At 36.9% G+C, this 27,459-nt stretch overlaps 1 protein-coding gene across 3 annotated transcripts in view; it reads right to left on the bottom strand.

The window, feature by feature from the left end:
* Cad99C (cadherin 99C) overlaps positions 1–27,459 on the bottom strand; it is a 474,090-nt gene that overhangs the window by 418,722 nt on the left and 27,909 nt on the right. The gene's annotated exons all lie outside the window — the stretch shown is intronic.

The following is a 27,459-nucleotide window of genomic DNA, read 5'->3' as shown; positions in this document are numbered from 1 at the left end:
TGTAACCCGTTTAATCTTTGTACAATTAATGTGAGGTAATCAATAATAATTCTTCTCGAGAGCCAAGAGATTACAGTTACCGTTTTTATTGTATTGAATCGATAATTAATCAACATATCGTATAATATTCAATGATTAAAGAAATAGGGGTAGAAAACTATAAGATAGAATCTATAAGAATAAGCGAGACCTGCAAAACTGAGATTTATTGTTGGTTAATGGGTTCGATTCCCGGTCTTAGGCCTTGGATTTTATTTAATGGTTAATATGAGAAATTCATAGTTATGTTTGCTAGTCGCCTCCGTCCACGACACCTAATTGGTAGTTGTACGTAAGGACCGCCTGAAAAAAAAAATAGGCATTACTCTACCTTTGTTTCTTTACCTTTAAGAATTAATTTCAGATTAAGTTGTACGAGTGTTCCCATTAAACATTAAATGATGTTTTTAAATTTTTTTTATTTTTTTGCGTTTATTTGTGCTACAATCAGCGCGTTAGCGCTATAAGTAACAATGATAACAGTGAACAGTAGAAGTAAATGAGTGGAGAAGTTACCCAGTGGTAACACTCCAAAACATTATATGGTTAGTCACTCTCTTCATTTGAGAGGAGATCACGAGGCCACTGTCGTTTAAGACGTCTTGTCCAGGTTATCAGGAAGAGTTCTAGAAGAAAGATTTTGAGCTAGAGGATTTACATGAGAAAAGCAGGCTGAAGTGGAGTTTTCTGTATCGTGTTTTCAGCTACTTGGGTGACAAAAGGAATGTTAAGGTCACAGTGTGTTTAGTCAGGTTGGAGACATAAAATGGAGCGTTTACTGATAGTTCGAGGTATTTTAGATTGTAGAGATTGAATCCTTTGGAGATTGGAGCGTTTGGTTGAACCCCACAGCTCTGTTCCATACGCCCAGATGGGTTTCAAAATAGAAGTATAAATCAGTATTTTGTTGTCTGGAGACAGTTTTGATCTGTCGTCTAAGAGTCTTTTAAGTAGTCGATAGCGTCTGTTTAGTTCTGTTCTTTTAAGTCTAGTGTGGGTTTTTTAGAATTAGAATAATTGACAAGGTGTTCCCTTTTAGAGTGAAAGTGGCCTGATTTAACAAATTAAAAAACTAACCGGTTAATTAAACATCAATTAAACTGCCAGCCAATTCTTTGAGCAAAGTACTCTACCTTAAAAGACAAAACTATCGCCAATCTCAAAGGCAGACAACTTAGTAACCGTGGTAGCTCCTATATTACTGATAAAGTCACAAGTTTTTGGAGCGGTCGGAAAGCCAGTTAACCCGGTGCCTTTAGAAAAGCTATTATCCCTAGTAAGACTAATTTTGAAATAGATGCCCCTACTAATATTGCTATCTTGCTTGCAGTAATGCTGATAGTGGTACTAACGGATCTGTTAATGTCAAGAGGAGGAGGTCGTAATGAACAGAGCAAAGAGAGAAAGAGATAGATAGATACCGTGTAATTCTAACTAGGTTACTGGGCAAAACTTCTCCGTTATAGTTTATCTCACTTGTTTACACTGACGTAAGCAGGCTAGCCTGCTTCCGCTTTGTCAGTTATCAACGCTACGCTACGTCTAAATATCCGCTACTTGTTAACGCTTAATTCATTTACGTATACAGTTTAAACGCTTCACAGCATTAAGAATCCTTTTTACCAAAATAATGGGTTGGCGAATAAGTTCGTTCGGTTTTTGAGAGTGGAATAAATAGCAATTTTTTTGATACACGGAATACATTTTAATCAATTATATATTGACCATTCTTATTGATAACTTCTTGCCATCTCTCCACCAACTTCATTATACAACGTTCCTAGAACGTCTGTGGCTTATCGTCGAAAAACCAATCAAAATGTTTTTTGACAGTCTTCTCACATTATCGAAAGTTTTTCCGTTCATGGAGTTCTGCAACTATCAGAATAATTGATAATCAGAAGGTGCCAGGTCCGGTGAATACGGAAGATGAGGCAAAACATCCCAGTAGTTTATTCCGAGTGGTCAATGACGTATGCGGTCTGGCGTTGTCGTGGCGGGAGACGACACCTTTGCGATTTGCCAATTCTGGACGTTTTGTGCGGATGGCATGGTCCAATTTGGTTAACTGCAAGCAGTATGCGGTTCAATCAACAGTTCTGTCTGAAGGTAACAGCTCGTAATAGATGATACCTTTATAATCCCACCATACGGAGAGCATAATCTTCTTCGGATGCAATTCTGCCTTCGAGCTTGTTTGCGGCGGCTTACTGCAGTGCTCCCATGATCTTTTACGCACGTACATTATCGTAGACGATCCATTTTTCAACTCCCGTTACCATCCGCTTTAAAAATCGGTCGTTTTCTTGACGTTTCCGCAGCGAATCGCAAATGGATATGCGAGTGGCTAAGTTGGCCTTGGTTAATTCATGCAGTACCAAACATTGAGCCGAGAAACGTATCCGAGCCGGCGCAAATGGTTTTCGGCGCTCGTATGGGATATGTTAAGTGCTATTGCTATCTCCCTCACCGATTCGCATGGATCTTTATCGATTATGCACTTGCCATCATCTGAATTAATCTCGGTCGGGCGACCGGAGAGGGGCGCATCATTAATGTCAAAATCTCCAGAACGGAATTTGGCAAACCACTTTTGGCACACGCGTTCTGTTAAGGCATCATCACCTTAAACACAACGTATCTTTTTATGAGCCTCTGCAGCTCGTTTGCTCTTTTTTAAAATAATAGAGCAAAATAAGTTGGAGAATCGCTGCAACAGGCAGTAGACAGAGTGGCTGCAGAGGCTTCCAGGAACGGATTTAAATTTTCAAAACCTAAAACGGTGTGCCTACATTTTTGTCGCTTAAGGCATGATCATGCCCCTCCAACACTGTTCTTGGATGGCACACCAATTCATTATAAAGATAGCGTTCGTTTCCTGGGCCTCATTTTTGATAGTAAGCTATCCTGGCAGGAACATATTGAACACACTTCTACAAAAGCAAGGAGAACCCTCGATATCTTGAAATTTCTTGGAAGGTATAAATGGGGGACCGAGCGGGAAATCTTGAAACGTATCTTTATATGTCTTACCCGCTCAAAACTTGAATATGGAGCCCCTGTTTACAGTTCTGCGCGCAAGTCACGCCTGGCGCTATTAGACAGAGTTTATAATGAAGGTATTAGATTATTTACAGGCGCCTTCCGGACCAGTCCTCTACAGAGTCTTTATGTGGAGTCGGGGATGTTGCCTCCTCAGTTAAGAAGAGAGCAGATGACCCTGACTTACACCGCCGGAATATGGGGGAAGCGGTTTCTTACCTTATTCCCTACCATATTCGAGAGCCTACACGATGAAGAGTTTCGCTACCAACGCTCGCGGACGCGACCCCTTAGTATCCGAGCTAAGGAAATCTTAGCTGCAGAGGGTATAGAATTAGGAGAAGTTATGGGTTGGGGCTTTGCACCCCACCCTCCATGGTTACTGCCTTCTGCGCGCGTCCGCATGGACCTGGCAATATTCAAAAAAGATGATACACCGCCCGTTGTCTATAGACAAAGACTATTAGAATTAATGAGTGTTTATTATGATTCTAGACCTGTCTTTACGGACGGGTCCAAAACAGACAACGGTGTTGGTAGCGCTGTGTACACCGATGGAGTTACCCTTAGTTGGACACTCCCTCATTACGCGTCGGTGTACACGGCAGAGACGTATGCACTTGGCCAGGCCCTAAAGCTAATAAAAGATAATCATTATAATAAATCGTTGGTATTGACAGATTCGTTAAGTGCGATAATGGCTCTCCGGGATCAATTCTCGACGGACCCAATGGTCATCAACATCTTTAAACTAATTTTTGAACTTCGTGCACGTGGCCAAGGGGTGACATTCGTCTGGGTGCCAGGGCACATAGGTGTGTCCGGCAATGAAAGAGCAGACCAGGCCGCTAAAGAAGCTGCCTCTACTACCTCTGAAGATGTCATCCCTGTACGTCCCACTGATTTACAAACCTATTTGAAACTTATTATAAATAGAAAGTGGCAAGTTCAGTGGGACAACATTAATGAAAAACTAAAAGAGATAAGGCCACGTGTGCTCAATGCTAGAGTCGAGAATTACCCGCGGCATGAATCAGTGATTCTAACAAGGCTAAGGATTGACACACGTCTGACACATGGGTACCTCCTCATTGCCGAAAGAAGGCCGAGGTGCCCGCGATGCCGAGAAAGGCTGACAGTGTCACACGTGTTGGAAGGGTGTCAGGCACTGCGAACACAGAGAGAAACAGCAGGCCTGCCACATGACAAGTGCGTTATCCTTCAAGAGGGTTCTCCTTACATCAGGAGGCTATTTACGTATCTAAAACATATCAATTTATATTTTAAAATTTAGGTTAGCAATTAGGTTAATTTATAGGTTAGTCCTTTTAAAGGGGAAAGGAATATCGAGTACTTTCCCCTAGTGTGAATGCTTTGGATGAGTGTATTGTATATAGGTGAGAATGTATTTATTAGTATGAATGTATTTATTGGTACGAATGTATTTATTGGCGTGAATGTATTTATTAGTTTGAATGTATTTATTGGCGTGAATGTATTTAGTGGCATGAATGTATTTATTGGCGAGAAAGTCGTATGTCTGTTTAGGTTAGGTTTTTTATCTCGGGGTTGAAAGAAATTTTATACGAGTATTTCAACCCCATTAGGTTAATTATATTTAGCTCTAGTTTATTTTAGGATGTGCAGGAATATTAGTTCAAAGTACTGCACATCCAACTGCTAGTAGAGTAAATAGCCTCCTCGGATTTAGTATTCAGTAAAGCCCAAGCAAATAGTAAACCTAGAAATTATAATACTTTTGGTTTTGCCTACAATAAATATAATAGAAAACATTTAAAATTATTAATTCAGATTTAGATATGCAGTATAAACGTTAGTTTAATTAAGGGATGTCACAATTGTATTCCACACTCCCCCTCGTCGACAAGGTCGATGAAATAAGAGGGGATGTGTGGAGACAATTTTGCAGACCCAGGCTCCACCCTACCTTGTTAAGCAAGGTGTAGTGATTGGAAGCTATGGGTCTGCCCATGTGTCATCCCAGCTCGTGTAGTATAAGGAAATAAGAAGAACTATGATAGTGGGCGCTAATGACCAAGATGTCGATGCGCCAAAAAAAAAAAAAAAAAAAAAAAAAAAAAAAAAAAAAAAAAAAAAAAAAAAAAAAAATAGAGCAAAATATGACGAAAATGCACTTTATTTTATTTCCATCTTTACAGCTACGCAGCAAGCGCAATAGTAACGTTTGTTAAACCGAAATTCATAGAAACGTTAAGCTTAACATAATCTTTCAAATGAACCATCGAGTTGTGCGCTTGCGCCGAAAATAAAAAAAGAAAATCGGAATGAATCTGTACCAAAATAAAAACCGAACGAACTTATTGGCCAACCCGATATTATTGTTTAAATGCACTTCTTGGGTCAAAAACAACTTATTTTTGTAAAAAAAAAGAAAAATTATTTGATCATAACAACGGCAGTACTTAGTCGCAGCTGATTGTAAAATATAATAATCAACAAGAATGGAACTATCAAACGGTAGCAGTCTATTCCCCGGCGAAATTAATGCGCCTAATAAGGATGACCTAATGGAGCATGGTCCGCGTCACGAAGGTAACCTGTCCGAGGAATTTGATGCTGTCAATAGGCAGGAAGACTCAATATTAAGTCTACACTTTAACCTACTACAGGAGAATCTGTTATGTTAAGCCATCACCATTCACTAGATAGGGGACTGTACTGCACAATTCTGCACAAATCGTTATGTGACACAAAGAATACGTTCTTTAAGTCTTGTCAGAGAGGTGGAACTGAAGATAAATGAAAGAGAGACTAAGTAGAAACTTGGGAAACCATGTTTGCGCAAGGAAACCGCAGAAACCCAAAACAGAATGCTGCAGGTGTTACTTTGGGATGATCAACAAAGAAGCCAGCTTATATTGATGGAGCATCAAGATTCTTCACTCTAATAACATACGGTTCCGAAGCATGGTTATCCCAAAAAGAGATGAAAGATAATCAAAAAAATATCCAGCCCAACTAAATTGTTATTTACTCGCAAAATAATGATAAGTTTTGTTATAAAAATAAGGTTTAAAAGAAAATAAGGATTGCAATAATAACAGAACTATTTTTGCCCATATTATTTATCAAATTTTCTAACACTGATTTGTAAACGATACAACGGGCCGCGAGCCAACTCTGGCCCAGTGAAAGGTTCAATCCAGCCAGTCATATATTCTACAATAATAATTAAAACTGTCCGGTAGGACAGTTGTATAAGGGTTGATCGTCAAAAACTGCACGAAAAAGCGTAACGTTGAAAAACACCCAACTTTGACAATTTTTTTTCTCTTTTTCTATAAAAGATAAAATCCTCAAATTTTCTTTATAATGTAGAGCAAATCCTCCTTTATGACTGTAATTTTTTTGCAACAACATAAGATATAATAGATTTCGAGAAAAAAGTTGCTGTAAATGAGCTTAAAAATAACAATTACACTTGCAACGTAACAATAACAAATACGAGTTGAAAAATTGGGGTAATATTGCGAATTTAAACTGAGAAGTAGTGAAATTGCAGCTTGTATTAATTACACACCACAATCTAATAATCATCCCAAACAATTATTTATAAATGTTCCAAAATTAAGAGTTCTAGAAGGGCTTTTCCGAAATGCAGTTTTCTCAAATTTAACCAGTTAACTGTTTCGACCTTGTTGGAAAATGTGTCCCCAACGAGCGTCGTACAAAAATGAAGCGATAACGAATATATTCGTCAAACCCAGAGTACGAGTAAGATAAGATAAGATAAGATAATAGATGGGACGGGACCTATGCCCCAAGGCACCGCAGCCACAGAAGACTTATTGTGCCAGTCCCTTCTTAGTTCTAGTAGGCGAACCCTCCCCTCTTAAAGAGGTCAAGGACTTTCCCCACTAGTTCTTTTTGCGCTACTATCTCCTTCGGCCTCAACGTTCCAAAGGTTTCATAGCGCAAACGTTCGATTGCAACGCAATCGAACAACAGGTGAGAGGCCGTTTCCTCCTCTTCCTGACATAATCTGCACAACGGCTCCGAGCTGATAAGCCCCACCTTGCGCAGATGCTTCTTGAACCGACCGTGCCCCGTGAATAGGCCTGTAATCAGAGTAATCTGATTTCTGCCCAAACACAGGGTCTCTTTGGATCTTTGCTTACACAGCCAAGGCATCAAGGTCTTGCTGTGTTTAACCCCAGGACACATCACCCAGTTCTTTTTCGTGCTCCCTCCAGATCCAATCTCTGAGAGCCGCACGAACCGAACCCCTGGTGACCCCCCAGGACAGGCTCCGGACCGATGAAAGAAGTGTTAGCTCCATTCCTGGCCAGATGATCAGATTTTTCATTCCCTTCAATACCCACATGACCCGGCACCCATTCCAACCGAACTTTGTTGTGCCGCGCCAGTAGTTCTAGGGCATTCCTGCATTCTCAGACCAGGGAAGAGGTGATTTTGAAGGATACGAGAGCCTTCAGTGCAGCCTGGCTGTCCGAAAAGATGCGAATCTCCCTATTTCTAGGTTCCATCCGCAGGTTTTCCTCAGCGCATATTTTAATAGCAAAAAACCTCGGCCTGGAAGACTGTGGCGTATCTCCCAAGAGATCTCTCAATGAGTACCTCGGGTTTAACCCCATACACTCCAGACCCAGTCCCACAGTCCATCTTGGAGCCATTGGTAAACCAAATGCCTCCCTTCCGGTACTGATCCGTCCAGTTTACCCTCCATTCAGTCCTCGGTTTAATACACACCTGAAAAGGAGTCTCGAAACTGTAGAGTACGAGTATGTTTGATATGAAATTGCGCTGCAATGAAATAACTTTTATATTTTTTTCGTTACTTATTTCATGTACATTTATTCATTTATTTATATTAACATAAATAGGAACCAAAAATATCAACAATAAATTGACGAATATATTGTTAGTTTTAACTAAAATTGCAAAATTAACTGCCGATGGTCACTACTGAAAACGCATGATGAATATAACTCGTCATAACACAAAATTTTACACTTTTTTTTTTAATGACGGATATCTTCGTCATTAACAGTTAACTGGTTAATATCTCATGCCCAGAGAATTTGTGCAATGTAGATGCATCTTCGTTGAATAATGAAACTTAGAGAAAGCTGTGCCAGAAATAGATTGACGAATGAACCCCTCAGTTCACTCTTAAGAATAACTACGTCTCCAATTTGAACCAAATTATGGCGGAACTATAATTCAAAACCTCGCATCTTCAAACATAACATTAGTTTAACATTTGATATTTTATAAAAATGTCTTACTCACTTACTGCATTGTTTTTTCAATAAAAAAAATTATTACGGGCCGCCAAAATTTATCCCTTTTTAGTTTTTAGCCCGCTCCTTAAATAAAAGTTTGCCCAACACTGATTCTAAAACAAGAATTTAGGAGACAAAATATTTCCTACTTAAAAGGAACGGTCCAGATGATTTTAAGTATAAGTCTAAAAAAAAAACAGAGAAACCGGATCGGCGTAACGGTATATTAATGGAAGGAACGCTGATGAAATTATAAATGAGGTTAAACTAGTAACATTATTTTAAAATTATATTAATAAAGACAAAAATAAAAAATAAATTGATAGCTTTGTTTAAATTAAAAAAAAAAAAAGTGTGAAAAAATTTTAAAGTAATTATTTCCAAGTCAAAAACGTGTTCAAACATTTAGAACGACGGTGGACAGACTTGGTGACACAACACAGTTAGTGAGGGAGTATACTAGTCAGCTAACCACGATGCAAATAAGACTACAGTATTCAGTCCTAACAAACAATGCTTATTTGCGAACAAACATTAATTACCTTCAAACTGCCCGTCTCGCCAAACAATTCAAAATAAAAGAAAAATGGAAAACGTTCAAAGTGAGACAATATTAGCCTAAGACGGGACAAAAAGAAAAAAGAAAAAAGGCAAAACAAAATCCAACACTAAAATGGAAAAGAAGGAGCTGACATTTTATTTTACTTTTTACAAAGAAAGTTGCTCATTAAAACCATAACAGTGCGCACAACACAATAACAGTAAAAATATAAAAAATAAAATGAAGTACAAAGGAAAATGGTTTAATGATCAATTATCTTGGCAAAAAAATATCATAACAGAAACGTTAAAGACATGATGCAATATTCATGTCTTTCTTAAAATTTGTAAAAGAAAGAAAGAAAAAAAAAAAGTATAAAAGCATCGCAGAATAAATAAAGAAAATTTAAAATCTAACCTAAATTAAATTTTCATAAATAAAAAAACAAAAAATGAAGTTTAAGAGATAAAAGGTTTTCACTTGCTGTTGAAACTTAGTAACACTAATGAATATACAACCCCAAAAAGGCAAATCTATATAAAATTCCGAATCGAATGACACCTCATTCATGAAAATCGGACCACGCGTTTAGGCGCTACGTTGTTTACTAAAAAGGTGTCAACAAGAAGAAGAAGGCGCTATAATGACCAAGGCAGTAGATGCGCCCCAAAAAAAATCTGAAATGCCTTTTTTTTTCCAATTTTTAGCAACCCTTTTTTCGAAATCAATGGGTTGTAACCAAAAATAACAGTTATAAAGGAGGATATGCCCTACATTATTAAGAAAATCGTTTATAGAAAAACATTTTAAATTTGGGTGTTTTTCAACGTCACGCATTTTGCCCCAACCGGACAGTTTCAGTTTTAAACCAAAATTTTTTCCAAGTCGAAAAGTTGGAAAAGCGCAAACTTGGTAACATGTAAATCTTAGCAGTATTACTGCCGCTTCCGTCATTTCACGTCTAAAAATTTCCATTTCTCTAAATTTTCTCCTTGAAAAATCAGAAATCAAATTGAAACAGAAAAAGAAGCTCTAGGTTAAAATATGGTTTCTAGATGTTACGAAACATAGCCAGTATACAGGTGTTTCGACTCGCTTAAGCCAGCAAAAAGAATGGAGAAAGATAGAAAGCGAATGAGCGATCGAGAACGAATTTGGAAAACAAATTCCATTAGATTTTTTTTTGCAACCGGTTGTTCTACAATAAAGTGGCCTTTACATTAAAAATACTAATTTACTCATAATTTAGATGGAAATTCTTTTGGAATCGGAATCTTCTCAAGTGCCCAACAATTTGATGACTTCGTTGATGGCTTTGCAGAAAAAATAACAAAAATAACAATAACAGAAGGTTAAGAGAAACCAAAAGACTTTAGTGGAACTAAGTGATGGAGGAATTTTGAATGAAGTGAAAGAGAATTAAACAAAAAAATCAATTGATTCTCCCTAATCAAAGTCCAACAATTGAAAATCAATTCAACAATTGGTTCACGCATTGCACAAATTTCCTGTCACGGTACGATTCCTTTGTAGACAATTAGATTGGTATTTCAATTGACCACCCGTTCAAACTAATCGCACAATTTAAATAGTGGAGATGAAATTCCTACTCCAACAAAGTGTAATAATGTGGACTATTATCTCAACAATATTAGTGAAAGCAGTTGTACTTTCAGTTCCTCTATCTACCTGAATCTAAATAAATACAAGTGGAAGCAAAAACTGCATTTTAAGACCTCACCAATCACACTATATGACTGCATGTCTGCGAAGAATATCACCATTTTCTTAACGGTCTTTAAAGCAAAAGGAGAAGAGACTCTAAGCTCTCATACTTAGCTGAAGATCTAGAAGGAATATAGTTGCGACTCCTTCATTTGCTCGGAATTTCTGTGGAGATCTTTAGAGGTAAAGTGATCACGTCCAATAACCTAGTACTCTTGCCTTAAAATAAGCGTTTAGGCGAGATAAAGAATTCCTGCTGAAATAAAAAGTCCTCACGAATAAAAGCCTAAAGTTTTTAACCAAATCATGTAATTCTTATCTACCTGGGGCGCATGGTGAACTCAATTCATCTTACAGGAAGTCTTAAAATATATGCTTAAATTTTGAGCCCTACCTGGATGTACGGTATTGAACTGTGAGGGTTCAACGAAACGATCCAATCATTAAGGAATTCAATCTCTTCATTCTAAAATTCTACTCCATATCGTTTAACGCTCCATTTTAAGTTGCTCGAACTCGATATAAAAACTTGTCCGCCATTTATCATCTCATCACCTTCCAGATCATCGCCTTCTGGCGATTAAAAAGCCAGTGGCCTCACGATTTTCTCTCTCTTCTGAACAGAGTAGTTAATCCTAGAGGTTACTTATGGAATGTTACTCCTGGGCAAGTTCTGCCCTCAGTTATTGAGTGTAGAACCGTGGTTTCAGTTATTGTCATTGTCACTAATAGCGCTGGTGTAACTCTCAAAATAAATTTAAAAAAAATTGTCTTGTGATATGTATGATAAACTCCTGATGCAAAGAAAATCTATTAACGTAAAACCAATTTTTCAGACCATCTAACTGCAAAAATGTAAAGGATATCTCGTTTTCCAAATCATCTCACTATTTCTACCTCCCTCGTACATCCGTAATTCTGAAATGAGCGAGACGGAACACTTAAAGATAATGTCTAATAACATCAAAGAACCATATCAGTTCACAAACTGTAAGCTAAAAGATCTAAAATAGATGACACTGTTTCATAATAAGGTGACTTGAAATCAATTATCTCGTACAAGATGTACAAGAGATGTAAAAGGTAGCAATAGCTCGGAAACCCTTTGATAATCTTCCGTCAAAGGAATCACCGTGATGGTGAACAAAATGCATCAGTGTGCCCGCTCAAAGGATGTTGCAATAGGTTTAGAATCATTTTAAATGATTCTATGGGAATCTATGCCATGTTTTCTCAGTTAATTAAACTAAAATAATGCTCAACAGTAAGTAGTTTTTAATAAAATTCTTAGTTTAAACGAAATCTATAATAAAAGTTAAGTAATGCCTATTTTTCAGGCGGGTTTAGCATCCAAGTACCAAATTAGGTGTCGTGGTAGCATTCGTCTATTAATCTTTACTACGAATTTCTCATATTAACCATCAAAAAAATCTAATGCCTAGACCGGAAATCAAACCCAGTACCACAAAAAACATCTCTTAGCTAACTGGTCGGCTGTCGTGGCGCCTAAATATTTGATAATGTCCAAAGTGAAAGTTGTTTGAAAGAGTGAAAAACCATTTATCTTTAATAAAGGAAGCGCCATATTTAAGTAAGTCCATTTGAAACTTAAATTAGGAACGAATTTGCCTATTAATATAATAAATGTTCACTTTCGAAGCGTCATAATCATGGTTAACGCAATTTTTCTTCGGTTAACCTTAAAACAAAGGAAATCATTCTAAATTTTTCATGCTGAACAATAAATATTTTATTTATAGAACAACAAACTCATTATACTAATTGATGTAACAAGATGATGATAACAAGTTTGACAGATGTTAAGGACGCTAATGAGTCTAAGGAGGAGAGCCAGATGTTGGAATTAGGTCTTGTCATTACGTTATACTAGGGTACAACAAACTTCAGTTCGATTATGTATCAAGGCGAATTAATCCAGACAAGTGAACATCCATCTCAAGTTAATGTTAATCTACGAAGCGATTATCCTACAACTTAAGCAATCGATCTTAATAATGAATAATAAGGTATGTATCAAATTTGTTGTCAGAAAAAATGAAATTCAAAGTTATGAATTTTTAACTTAACTCTGCAAAAAACTCAAAACATACTCACAAGAGAGAATAGAATATTACATTGTGTAATAAATATGAATAATTCTGAGTAAAATCATGAGCAAGCCGAGTAAAATTGAAAAATATTACAAGCAAATATTCGTAAATATACCTCTGCCATGTCAAAGTCTGTATTCTGCCCTTTCAAAGAATATTCCCTGTGTTCCCAAATACATGTTTTACATGGAAATAATATGAACCAACATAAAGTACACAAAAAAATAAAATATTTTGTCATGTTATTTTTAATAAAACCAAAAAAGAGAGATATATAATACCAATGTTGTTAACACGATCAATACCCTAAACGTTCGACCCTTCAGAACGTTTCGATTGATTAGTGCAAAAAAGCAGTGATTGATTTAAAAAAAATCAATCACTGCTTTTTTGCACTACGGCTGGTGTACTTAATTATTAAGTTAACATTTTTTTTTTATAAGGACAATAACAAGAACTTTCTTGAAATTCCATTCTTGCTCATTTTTGGCAACTTTTTTCTCGAAATCTATTAGATCTGGGTTGTTACAAAAAAATTACAGTTATAAAGGAGGATTTTTCCTATATTTTAGAGGAAATTTGGGAATTTTATCTTTTATAGAAAAAGAGAAAAAAATTGTCAAAGTTGGGTATTTTTCAACGTTACGCTTTTTCTGTACACTTTTTGACGATTAACCCTTATACAACTATTCTACCGGACAGTTTTAATAATGCAGAACTATACATTTAATAGATTTTTTTACGTTATCATGCATTTATTTGAGTGTAAATTAGTGTTCTCGCCAAAATTTTATTATTTTTTTTGGTGAAATTCAAAACAATTGTTGTCCCGAGAGAAAATAACCAAATTTCAAAAAAATCTAACCCCATTCAGTTCTCGACCAATTCAAAAGAACTAACTAATTTGTCACCTTCAAATACATATGATGGAACAAATAGTATTTCCTAAATACATAAAGCCAAAATATCTTTATATAAATATTATAAAATGCCAAGGTTATTTTTAGTATTAAAGATAGATAGATATCTCAGTCTGATTGTGAAAAGAACTTAATACTTCTGCAAATTATGCCGTTATGGTTGCAACATATGCGTTTTATAGCGGTACAGTTGCTAACTCTAATGTATGTCGTAAAATATATACAGGGTGTTCATTTTAAGACGGCTCAAATGCATTTCATGCTTAAACGGTTGTTCTGAGCGAAAAATGGTAGAGGAAAAATTTGTTGTCCGTCACCTCTAGTTTCAGAATATGTCACTTGATTTTAGATTCCCGCCCGCATACGTGGCTGACGCGCGACCAAAAGTGAGGGTTCGCAGTTGACACCCATTTTCATACTCAACTTTTGAAGCATGTACTGTGGCTTCAAAGGTGCCTTCTCTGGCTCGCAAGACAGGTTAGCCAGGAGGTTATCAACTGCTCTCTGTATCTGAAGAGGCACCTTTGAAGGCACAGTACACGCTTCACAAGTTGAGTAAAGTGCATTATTTGGTAAATTAAGGAATAAATTTGATTCTTTACATGAAAGATATTGATCACTTAAATATGTGGCAGAAGGTTTCCATTTTTTTTTTGGTAATTAAACGCAACTCTCCCAAAATTACCAAATAATTATTAAACCTTCTTGTTTGTAACAGATGTAAAATTTTTTTTTTAGCCATTCTGGGTATGTTTGAGAACATCTAAAGCTCTTAACATTTGATTTTTCTTAGAAAAATCACTCGGAAAACGACTTATTTCCCGATATGAAGAAAAATACTAGCTTTACGGCCTTGGCAACATTTTTAGTAGAAAGGGGATGAAAAAATACATAAAAATGACCTATCGCGTGCTCTTCTTTCTCTTTGATAACAAGTTAAAAAAATGGAAATATGATTAAAAATACCAGATTTTGAAATGGCCTAGCACCTTTAATTTTGAAAATATCGAATTACGGTTTCCGGTTTCTTTCATTACTTTTTATACTCTTTAAAACTGTGTATATGAAAATGGGGGTCAACTGCGAACCCTTACTTTTGGTCGCGCGTCAGCCGCGTATGTGGGCAGGAATCTAAAATCAAGTCACATATTCTAAAACTAGAGGTGGCCGACAACAAATTTTTCCTCTACCATTTTTCGCTCAGAACAACCGTTTAAGCATGAAATGCATTTGAGCCGTCTTAAAATGAACACCCTGTATATATGAGTACGAGTATATATACTCGTATTTTAAACATATTAAGTCAATTGTTGTCTTGTGTTCGAGTTAGAGGAATATAAATGCTTACAAAGAAAACATTTAAAAAAAATAGAAATGGTTTTCACACAAACGAGTTGTAATTTGCCATTTTTACAAACATTTTGGGATGATATTGTGCACAATATCGATAAATATGATATTATCTGATTTAGTAGTTTATAAAGATTAGCACAAAGATGACAATATCATGTTTATTGATTAAAAATAGTGCTGGAAAACAATTTTTCTTTTTTTTTCTATTGATTGATTGATGCAAAGCAAGCATCATCAATATCATCAGCTCATTCTCAAGATTGCCCATATATTGGCAAGGGGGCGTATTGCCAAGTTTATGTCACAGAACGACCATTCTTCACCGCCACCGATCCTGATTATATTATGTTCTTAAAAATGTTTGGCAAATCCTCTCGCAAATTTCTTTTAATATTCGTCGTTTTTAAGAACTATTTTTATTTATTTATTTTATATTTAATGATTTAAGGCGCGTCAACATCTAAGGTTATTGGCGCCCGAAGTTTTTTTCAGTGCACTGCCGGCCTCCGGACATCGTTCTCTCGTTACAGACAACACTGTTCATCACCGAATAGTGAGCTGTAAGAAGCTCCTAGGAAGAGAAAATCTAAGGGTCTGCTGCTGGATTCGAACCCGGGACCTCCGCATGGGAGTCCAGGTCGCTAACCGCATAGCTAATCCCTTTTTAAATAAATAATAAATCTTTTATTGGAATTTACCACTGCAACAGTTGTTGCAACAAGCAAATATGGTAAAAAAAAAAACAAAAAAATTAAAAAATCATGAGTGGAGAAGGCACCAAGTGGTGTCACTCCGTTAACGTGCTTTTCTATATTGCTCTCAAGATAAGAGTAGATCACAAGGCCATCTTCTTTTCAATCTCCATGGAGGGTTACCTGGTAATGTAGAGGAAGATAGGTGTTCTATGAGAGGGTTAGGATGAGCTGCTGTAGAGGAATGAAATATGAGAAAACGCATTTTAGCTAGATCTTTAATGAAAGGGATTTTGAGGTTATTATGAATAGTGAGGTTAGATACATAGAACGGAGCGTTAAGAAGTTTTCGAAGTATTTTTGACGGTAATGTCTGGAGGCGTAGTGAGTTGGAACGTTTAGTCGTTTCCCATACTTCGATGCCGTATGACCTATTTGGTCGCAGTAACAGTAGATATAAGAATCTTTTGTTCTGTAGGTTAAGTTTCGAACGTTTGTCAAGTAGTCTAGCGAGAAGTTTGTAGCGTTGGTTAGTTTCTTGTCTTTTCAGTCTAGTGTGGGGATTCCATGTCAACCGTTTGTCTAGGTGCAGTCCAAGGTAGCGTACTTTGTTCACAGTTGGTACAGGGGTTTGGTTCAAGAGGATGGGAGGTAGGATTTTCCGTCTGAGAGTAAATACTATAAATTTTGATTTCGTAACGTTAGTTTTGATTCTCCATTTGAAAAGCCAGTCCTGTAAGTGGTTGATGTATGTTTGTAGAGTTCGTGTAGCGATAAGAGGATCAGAATGAGGAGATAAGATTGCAGTATCGTCAACAAAGGTGGAACGGATGGTATTTGGATGTTGAGGTATATCCGCTGTATATAAGGAGTAAAGAAGAGGACCTAGGACACTGCCCTGAGGAACACCAGCTCGAGCTAGATGGATATAAGAGCCTGCTGCTCCACAGTTGTCTATGAAATATCGATCTTTTAGGTAGGATTTGAGGATGAGGTAGTAAGTATGAGAAAGAATCTTCCTCAACTTAAACAGCAGTCCCTCGTGTCACACCCTGAGCGACGTCAAGGAAAACACTCGGGCAATACTGCTTTCGCTCGAGAGAGGTAGCGATAGTGTCTACAACGCGAAGTACCTGGTGAGAAGTTGAGTGATGTCTCCGAAAGCCGAATTGATGATCCGGAATTATACTCGTATTTTGTTAATTTTAAAATTAAGGAAAAAAAGGTCCTCTTTTGTCGAAAAACAAAAAAAAAATATTTTGAATTGGCTCAGCTTTGGTAAGGCTAAGAAAAGACCACTGAAGATAAGGCTCTTACACATATATTAGCATTCAACTTTATAATGTGTGCCCAAGAACACGAACTGCATTCAAAAGAAGGTTTCTTTGTATTTCATTGGCCACACATGTGTGTACAACTTTTTATCCTTACAACGATGGTTAACACTACGTATATACGAGTATATGTATATATACGGACATTTATGGTTATTTCATACAGAGCACATAATAGAGTTGGTATGTGTAAATGTAGTTGAACGCTATTTATAAACATGAGTGAGGAAAAAAATAAATGAAGCCAGTTTTTCCATTTTCTGCACCAAGTTACATAAAGATACAATGCAAGTATTAGGTGGGGTTGCCAGTGTGCACAAAGAAATTTTATAGAAAGTGGGAGGTGGATAAGATAAAAAAAGAAAAAAATGTGGTGAAGAAAAAAGAGAAAGAAAAAGCGACAACAAAATGAAATCAAGAGATAGGAGGTACAGCCACGCGGACGGAGGGGAACGACCAGACAAAAGAGAATCTTTCCACAGAAGAAGGTAGAGAGACAACCGTGCAAGCAGGATGAACTAAGTGCTTTCTAGAATGAGAGATGGAAATTCCTCTCTCTCTTATAAAGACGTGCACAGAAGTTTCTGATAGACTAAGGAATCCGTAAAATCTAGTTAGCACCGCAACGTCGAAAGTCACTATGAATTACATATATTTTTATATTATTTTTTTAGCACTTTTAGTTATTTCTTTTTAAGCTCAATATTTCATTTTCAAAAGCTTCAGTACTTGAAATAAGATAATAACTGAACTGATAAAAAACAGAATCACTGAAAACTATTGGATCTCATTAAAACTGTCCGGTAGGACAGTTGTGTAAGGATTGATCGTCAAAAACTGTACGAAAAAGCGTAACGTTAAAAAACACCCAACTTTGACAATTTTTTTCTCTTTTTCTATAAAAGATAAAATTCCCAAATTTTCTTTAAAATATAGGGCAAACCCTCCTTTATAACTGTATTTTTTTTTGCAACAACCCAGATCTAATAGGTTTCGAGAAAAATAGTTGCCAAAAATGAGCAAAAAAGGCTTTTTCAAAAAATGTTCTTGTTCTTGTTCTTCTTGTTGTTGTTACCTTTTTTGTAAACAACGTAGCGCCTAAACGCTAAAACCGATTTACATGATTGAGGTGTCATTCGATTCGGAATTTTATGTAGATGTGCTTTTTGAGGGTGCCTCTCGAATGGGAGAGGAGTTAGCCCCCTTTATTCAGGGCTTTATTTAAAATTAATTACCAAATTTTCAACTGCCCATCAGCAAAAAAAAGTATTCTTTAAAATTAATCTTTGTTTCCTCTCGTTTACTTGAGCGACAATCAGCGCGTTGGCACTTTAAAAAACAATGATAACACTGAACAGTCGCAGATACTGTGGAGAAGTTTACCCAGCGGTAACATTCCAAAACAGTGAACTATTAATCACTTTCTATACTGGACCTCTCTTCCCTTTAAGACGTCTTATTGGGAGAGATTAGATCTTGTCAAGAAAAGATTAAAGCTAGAGGATTTACGTGTGATTGTAGGTTGAAATCCTACAATGGGTTTACAGCGACCTGAGTTATTAAAGGATTGGCAAGATCCTTTATGTATAGACCAGTTATAAACGCAAAAAGAAACTATCTCTATTGTAGAAGTATTCTAGTTTGTAGAGAATGAATTCTTTGGATTTCCTTGAACCTAAAACAACTTAATAAAATTTCGTTCACAATTGGAAAACTTACAGCAGCGAGTGAATGTAAAAAATACAATCAATCAAAAATAACTTAACCTTGAATCCAAAGTTGCAAACAAAAAAGTGTAATTACTTTTATGGCTTCGTTTTAAATATAGTTTCCTAAATGTAATTTTAATGGTACCATTAGAGATGCTTGAGCCATTAAATGGCGTTTCTTTATGGATGATTAAGATTTTAAAAAATAAATAAAATATCTGAAGATTGTCTAGCAATATATTTGATTAGAGACATTAAACACGAATAGATTTATCAATGTCCAAGTGTTTTAGTTTAGGGAAGAATCTAATTGGGTAATTGAGGGCGAGCCAGCTAGAGAATTTTGGGCGAAAAACTTGCAGAAATATATTGAGGAAAAAATGCATGGATATGTAATGGATTCAGCAAGATGTACAATAATTAATTCAGTAACGATGAAGTAAATTTAGAAGTATATTACACAGAAATTAGAATCTACAAAAATATATTTGATTAATTTGTAAAAATCGAACAAAATTTAGCTTCGTAAGTTTCTCAACTTCCAAAACTCAAGTTTCTATTTTTTTAAAAATTTATTGTAACTTTAAATAAAGCCTTTCGAGCCCTATCTAGGTAAGTATATTCTTAATATATACAATTTAAACAAACACAAAAAATTGGTATTGGGGAACGCGAATTTATGTCGTGCGAGGCATTTAAATATTTAAGGTCTTTGGTTACAGAAAGAAATGAAACACTTGTGGACATAAAAGCGAGACTTACGACAGGAAACAGGTGGCTGTTCGCATTAAAGAAAGGATTTTGCCCCAAGAGAGCAAGACAGCCTTGAGAGTATGAGAAAGAAAAGTACTGAGAAGGATATGTGGTCCTGTAAACGTGGGAGAAGGATGGAAAATCTACACCAATTTGGAACTGCAAACTCTCTATGGAGAAGCTGGCATTGTTGCATGCAATTAAAAATGGAAGATTGAGTTGGTTAGGAAATGTGGAGAGGATGGTGGGGAACAGAATCCCTAAAAGACTTTTATAGGGAAGACCCGGTAGGCGTCAGAAGAAGTGGTAGGTAAAGACGGAGATGGCTTAATGACGTCGAAGAGAATTTAAAGAAAATGAGTGTGCGAAGGTGGAGAATAAAGGCTATTGATAGAGCTCAGTGGAGAGCCTCGACTGAGGTGGCGCTGATCTTCTCAGGACTGTAGCACCGAGGAAAAAGAAGAAGAAAAGGTAGATTGAAACTGAGACGCCTTGATAACTTCGGAGAGGATTTAATGAAAATAGATGTGCCAAGGTGGAGACTAAAGAGCTCAGTTGAGAGCCTTGATTGAGGAGGCCCTGGTTCTTTCAGGGCAGTAGCGCCGATGAAGAAAGAAAGATAAAACTAAAAATACCAAAAATCAGAAGCATAACGCAGTTTAGACTGCAACGACTAGTTAGTTACACACGGATTTTAGATATATTTTGAAATCCAAACACTTGATTCGGATCTTTAAAAAATATTCCTACGAGGGTCGTTTGAAAAGTCCGTGCAAAGTCAGAGATAGCACTACTGGCGCGTATCGAGGTTATGTTTAGTTAGTAGCATCTCTTGGAAGAACACACACCAAGTTTCAGCCAGATCGGTCTATTTCATTGTGTATGGCATTCGTTTGAATCGAGGAAGTCGAGTGATTTTCAAAAAATGGACGAAAAATAATTTTGTGTGTTGATTAAACACTACTTTATGAAAGGCAAAACGCCTCAGGAGACTAAAGAGAAGCTTGATAAACATTATGGTGACTCTGCACCTTCGATTAGAACAGTTTATAAGTGGTTTCAAAATTTTCGGAGTGGCCATATGGGCACAAGTGACGCTGAACGTTCTAGACGCCCTGTTGAGGTTACTACTCCAGAAATCATTGATAAAATCCATGATATGGTGATGGATGACAGAAGAGTGAAGGTGCGTGAGATTGCTAGTGCTGTGGGCATCTCGAATGAACGGGTACATAATATTTTGCATCAACATTTGGACCATGACAAAGCTATCCGCAAGATGGGTGGTGCGATTGCTCACGCTTGACCAAAAACGAAATCGTGTGAAGTGTTACAAGGACGGTTTGCAGCTGTTCCAGAAGAATCCGCAGGACTTTAAGCGTCGTTTCGTCACTGCGGATGAAACATGGATACATCACTACACTCCTGAGACCAAAGAACAATCTAAACAATGGATTACCAAGGGGGAATTTGCGCCAAAAAAGGCGAAGACCGTTCCTTCGGCCGGAAAGATTATGGCGACTGTCTTTTGGGATTCGCAAGGAATAATCCTCATTGACTATCTGGAAAAGGGTAAAACTATTACAGGTGCATATTATTCATCGTTATTGGACCGTTTGAAAACCGAGCTGCAAGAAAAACGCCCACGATTGGCCCACAAAAAAGTCCTTTTCCATCACGACAACGCACCAGCTCACACCTCAGCAGTTGTGGTCGCAAAATTAATGGAAATAGGGTTCTAACTCGTTTCACATCCCCCCTATTCTCCAGACTTGGCTCCCTCGGACTACTATTTGTTCCCCAAGATGAAGAAATGGCTGGCGGGAAAAAGATTTTATTCAAACGAGGAGGTGATTGCAGAAACGAATGGCTATTTTTCAGACTTGGACAAATCCTATTATTTGGAAGGGATCAACAAACTAGAGCAGCGTTGGACGAAGTGTATAAGCCTAAAAGGAGACTATGTTGAAAAATAAAAAAGGTTTACCCCAAAAAATTAAGTAGTTTTTATTTTTGCACGGAATTTTCAAACGACCCTCGTATATACAGCAAAAAAATTAAATTTCCGGAGTCGGGAAACTGAAATAGAGTATTCGCCTGAAGTTCAAATCATTGTGCAAGGTCTCCTCACTTTAACAGACATAAACGGTTATTCCAGTACATTTAAAAAGAATATCTCCAAAAAACAGAGACATAAATATCAAGTATTTATAAAATTCAGTTCAAAATTTTCGTAGAATGAGACCTTCAGAGTGAGTTTTAAATTTTCTCTGTTAAACGATTAAATAACACGTTAAGGAACGTTGCTAAAAACTCAGGAACAGCACCCAATAGATAATAGATTTAAAAATAGATTAAAAAGAATTGTTGGATTAATCACACTATCCTAAAAAAGCGCAACAAGGAGTATTTGGAGCTTATATAAATGTAATTTCCTGACATTTAACAAGAGTAAAAAAAGAAACGCCTCCTTTATCTTATTAAAAGAAAACAATTTTATTGAATTAGACTTCCAAGATTTAGAAGCTATTTTTTTTTTAAGAAATTAAAGTTTAAAAATAGTAAATTACATGTCGGCATATTATTTTAGGTTGATTTGTGAACGAAAACGTTTTGGCCAAAACAACGTGCAATCTGCTTCAAGGTTAACTTCCTGTTTTGGCCGTCACAAAAAGACCGCTAACCCTCTCTGTAAATGAAAAGACTTCTGTAAATTGAGCATTTACGTTTTTTTTTTATTATTATTATTAAATAATAATAATAGTTATAAGGAGACTTGATAATTGTCACAGCAATTTATTTTTTTGGGTGTGGACAGATATTTGTTAAACCAGCAGTTTCTCTATTGAAGTACATCGTTTTATTTAGTATATTAATAAGAATACAGAATGGGCTGCGATTATAATGAAATTGAACTTAAATTAATAGCATTGCAGCTCGAACTACTCTGTTTTTTTAAAAAGTTGTTTCGGCTTTTACTAGTTCAAGTACAAACAGGATCTTCTTCCTCCCAACTTAAGAAATATCGACCCTCGAGTTCCATAGGGCAGCATTCTGGGTCCTATTCTTTATTCGATTTACACTTCAGACAGACCAACTAATGCTAACATTACACTTCTCACATACGCCGATAACATCTCCTTACTGTCTACTAATCATGATCCTGTAATAGCTCACAGAAATCTGCAATCACAACTCTCCTCATAAGAGCAGTGGCTCAAGAGATGGGCTATTAGAGCTTACTGAAACTAAGTCTCAAATCATCACCATCACTTTTCGTCGCATCACTCTTCCTCCAGTCTTCTATAACCTTTCACCTCTACCAGTAGTCAACATCGCCCGCTACCTTGGGCTTTAATCCGTCAAGGCCGTGAGGCTATCAGGTTAATTGTAGCCCTATTAACCGGCCACTGCAGGCTCAGAAAACATATGCATCGCATGGGCCTGGCAGATGATAGCCTTTTGTAGGTTCTGTCAGGAAGAGGAGGAAACGGCACTGCACGTGTTGTGTCAGTGCGAGGGAGCTTGTATGGCTAAGGATGTTATTGCTCTGGGAGGAAAAACGAAGAGTCGCTCTCCAGAATTAAAGAGTCTGATTAAACGGACGGGTCTGGTGGGCGAGCTTTAGAGTGGAGGGAACCACAAAAGATCCAATGGGGTCGCAGTGGCGTAGGCCTTAAGGGCCGCCCTATTAGAATCTTATCTTTTTTTGGGCTTTACTTAGACCGAAGTCTTTCTTGGAATCCCACACTTGACTTAAAAGAACAGAACCAAATAGACGCTTAAAAGACTCTTAGAAAATAGATCTAAACTGTCTCTAGTCAACAAAAGACTGATTAATACTTCTATTTTGATACATACATATCGTATCTGGGCAAAAGGAATAGAGCTGAGGGGGTTCAACCAAACGCACCAATTCACCAAAGAATTCAATCTTTACAAGCTAAAATACTTCGATCAACAGAAAACGCTCCGACTTTTTATCCGACTATACATACGATTTTAACATTTCTCTAATCACTCAAATTGCCAAAACACGATACAGGAAACCCCACTTCAACCTACAGACACAAGCAAATCCTCTAGCTCAAAATCTTTCCCCTAAGAACTCTTTCTAACAATGTCAACAAGTACGGTAGCCTCTAGATCTCCTCTCTAGTGAAGAGAGTGACTAATAGTTCAGTTTTTTGGAGGCTTATAGCCCAGTAATTTCTCCACTCGTTTATTTCCTCGGTTTACTGTTATCATTGTTACTTATAGCGCCATTGCACGGATTGCAGCATCAATAAGTGAGAGAAATAAAAAGTTGCTTTCAGAGAGAGGAGATGAAAAAATTAAATCAGACCAGATAAATGAAAGAAAGTGTCTGGGGCGAACCTGTTTCATGTAAAAGTATTTCCTCAAAGAAATATGATATTGTCTGCTCTGATTTCAAGTGCGTATTGAACACCATAATAACTGGTATCAACAAAAAAATCGACGAATTACACGAAATATTGAAATTTCAAATGAATTATAATATTGAAGATTTATAATTTTATTTTGTGTTAAGAAATTTCTGGATTATAATAATTTAAAGAGAAAAGGTGAAAATAATATCCTGTACTCAAGGTACAACATTATTAGCTAGGAAGACTGGTCTAACCAGTAGAAAGTGTGCTGGCTTGTAATACGTATATACAAAAAGAGGAGCTTGTACATATTAGAGTGTCACAACTATTTGGTCAAAAGAGAAAGCTGGAATATCTGTTCTTTATTTAGTTAAGGAACTTGAAATTAATTATATTCGAAAATATTAATTACCAGCCTTCCACTTTAATGATTGCCTAGTCATTCCATCGTAACGTTCATTCAACATATAATATTAATGACTACTATTCCATCTAAACTTTTGTAACTCTTATTCCAAGCTGGAGATTTTAAATTAAATTTACTCTAAACAATAAGTGAGTGATTGGCAAATTAATGGAGCAAGAATTAAGGATTAACTTTGCTGAAGAAGACGAAACGAGGTATTGTGACAGCCTTTTGGACAGATACAGTCTTGGAATGTTTACAATTTTAATTATTTTTTTGTTGTTATTTAAGGAATTTTACAATAGTACAGCTTAAGGGAAGGGATTAGCTATGAGGTTAGCATACTGGACTCCCACGCGGAGGTCCCGGGTTCGAATCCAGCAGCTGACCCTTAGATTTTCTCTTCCTAGGAGCTTCTTACAGCTCACTGTCCGGTGATGGACAGTGTTGTCTGTAACGAGAGAACACTGTCCGGAGGCCGGCAGTGCACTGAAAAAAGCTCCGGGCGCTAATGACCTCAGCTGTTGATGCGCAAAAAAAAAAAAAATAGTACAGCTTGATAGTAATGGCTCGCGCACACCCTAACTTGATTTTGTGACAACCGTAATACGCCATTATGATGAGAGGACTGACTGCCTCTCTGAATAGCCAACGTCAGGTATTCAGATGGTCGCGACGCTTAGAATAGATTAAATTAGGGCGGCCTCAAGGCCTATGCCACCGCGACCCCTATGGATCTATTGTGGTTCCTCGACTTTAGAGCTCACCCTCCAGAACCGTCCGCTTAATCAGACTCTTAATTCTGGAGAATGGCTCTTGAATAAAGCTCTCAGGCCTTGGTTTTTCCTCTTCGAGAAGTAACATCCCTTAGCCATATAAGCCCCCTCACACCGACACAACACGTACAGTGCCGTTTCCTCCTCTTCCCGACAGAACCTACAAAGGCTATCATTTGCCAGGCCCATGCGATGTATGTATTTTCTGACAGTGGCCTAATAGGCCTACAATTATCCTTATAGCCCCCACGGCCTTGACGGATTAATTCTGCGGTCAGCCTCGGCGAATAGCCTCTGATGAACTCCTTCGCCTGTCTCAGCCCAGTGGTGGCAAGTCACCACTCCTGAGCCCTACTCTGCACCCATAAGTTAATGGCCGCAGACTTAACACATTTCGAAACCCTAAAGCAGGGCTCCGGGCCAACGAAGTGTCCCGCAGAGCCTTCCCGGGCCTATTAAATCTGCCACTTCGTTTCCCTTGTGTCCTGAATGACCAGGTACCCAAATTAGAAAGACCTTATTCTGGTCACTAATTTCCTTCAGGGCACCCAGACAGTCACCCAAATCAGCCTTGAGTTGACCTGGTAGGAACTAATTGCCCGTAGAGCAGCCTGACTATCTGAGAAAATTACGACCATTAGAATTAATAATGGTTCAGAATGGAATTTGGTTTTGACGAAAACGGAGCGAATTTTCAAGTTTGGTATTCAAGTACTGAGGTTTGAGATGTAAACAAAAAAGAGCATTGACTACCGTATTTGAGATTTTGAATAGTAATGATGAAAGCGATAGAAATTTGGGGTAAAATTTACGAAAAAAAAGAGTAGCTTAAATCCATCATTTTTCTCAATAACTAATAATTCTACATAATTGCAAAAAATTACAGTTGTAAAGGAGGATTTGCGCTATATTTTAAAGAAAATTTGAGAATTTTATCTTTTATAGAAAAAGAGAAACAAATTGTCAAAGTTGGGTGTTTTACAAACTTACGCTGTTTCGTGCAGTTTTTGACGATCAACTCCGGACAGTTTTAACACAACTTATATGAAATATGAATAATTATTACACGAGGAAAAAAGAACATTGCCTATTTCAGTCATTGTATAATTACTGTTTGCATAATTCTATTATTTTTAAGATGTCCATAAGTCATCTTTCCTGTATCTAACAGCGTCATTGTGTTTTTGACAATGTCCGGTTGGTGACTGTTATTGATAAGATGGTTTGCTTAAGTGGAGTCGTTTTCTTGGTATCATGACATTATCAAAAATATACATAAAAAACTGAAGACGCAGAACAAAACAGATAATAAGGAACTATGCAGAGCTAATAACCTAAGACAGAAACTATAAAAGAATAATCTCACATAAACTGAAGCGGATAAAGGCAGTTCCATGGTAATTTAACACACTCAGAATATGTTAACAATACGACTTCATAAACAAAAACCGGACAAACCCGGCTTAAGAACGACCCGACAGTACGAGTCTAACATCAAATCAGAACAGCTATAAAAACAGTCACCTTTATGTATCTAAAAATGGAGTACCCAAATACGTATCCATGAATCCCACATCACCTAACCTGAGAACAGTTCCTAAAGTTTACATATAAAAATTACACAACACATTATCCAATTATTGAAAGACAAAGAACTAACATTCTCAACACGCCTCATATCCCTTGACATTACAAACCTTTACACTCCTGTCAGAGACTCATTAAATATTATAAAACAAAAACTAAAAGATGAAAACACAATACAGTACATTGACCAACTAATAGCTCTAACTAAACAAAATTACTTTAGATTTAACAATAACTTTTACCTTGCTAATGACAAATTAGGAAAGGGACACTATCGGCAATATTGTCTGAAATATCTATGCAACATGAACATGTGTTTCACAATAGAAAAAAGAATTCGGTGTAACATTTTACGCACCTTTATGTAGACCACTTACCACTCATTCTCAAACTAAATGTAGAGATTTGTAAATTATTGTCTCAGCTAAACAGACATCGCCCTAACATAAATTTCACTCATTAATATGAGAACGACAGAACTCTTAACTTCTTGGATATCACACTTACTGTAAGAGACAACGACTTAGAATTCAGGAATATTCAGAAAGCCCAAGTCCACTGACACTACTCGTATTATACACAACAGTTACTACCAACCTATTCAACATAAACTACGAGTAGATAAAAACTACATAAAACTCGTAGTCGCTCTCAGACACATGACAGATTGAAACTGAACCTCTTGCGCTGACCAACTATGAATGAGAACTCAACATCATTCGCATAATAGCCACTAATAACAGTTATACCACGAACATTATCAATAAAGTACTAAGTACAAACAATCATTGC

This window comes from Rhodnius prolixus, unplaced genomic scaffold, assembly GCF_049639745.1.
Source record: "Rhodnius prolixus isolate KJV_2025 unplaced genomic scaffold, Rpr scaffold_5, whole genome shotgun sequence".
Classification (NCBI taxonomy): Eukaryota; Metazoa; Arthropoda; class Insecta; order Hemiptera; family Reduviidae; genus Rhodnius; species Rhodnius prolixus.
The sequence above is the reverse complement of the archived record's forward strand: the minus strand, read 5'-3'. Positions and strand labels throughout refer to the sequence as shown.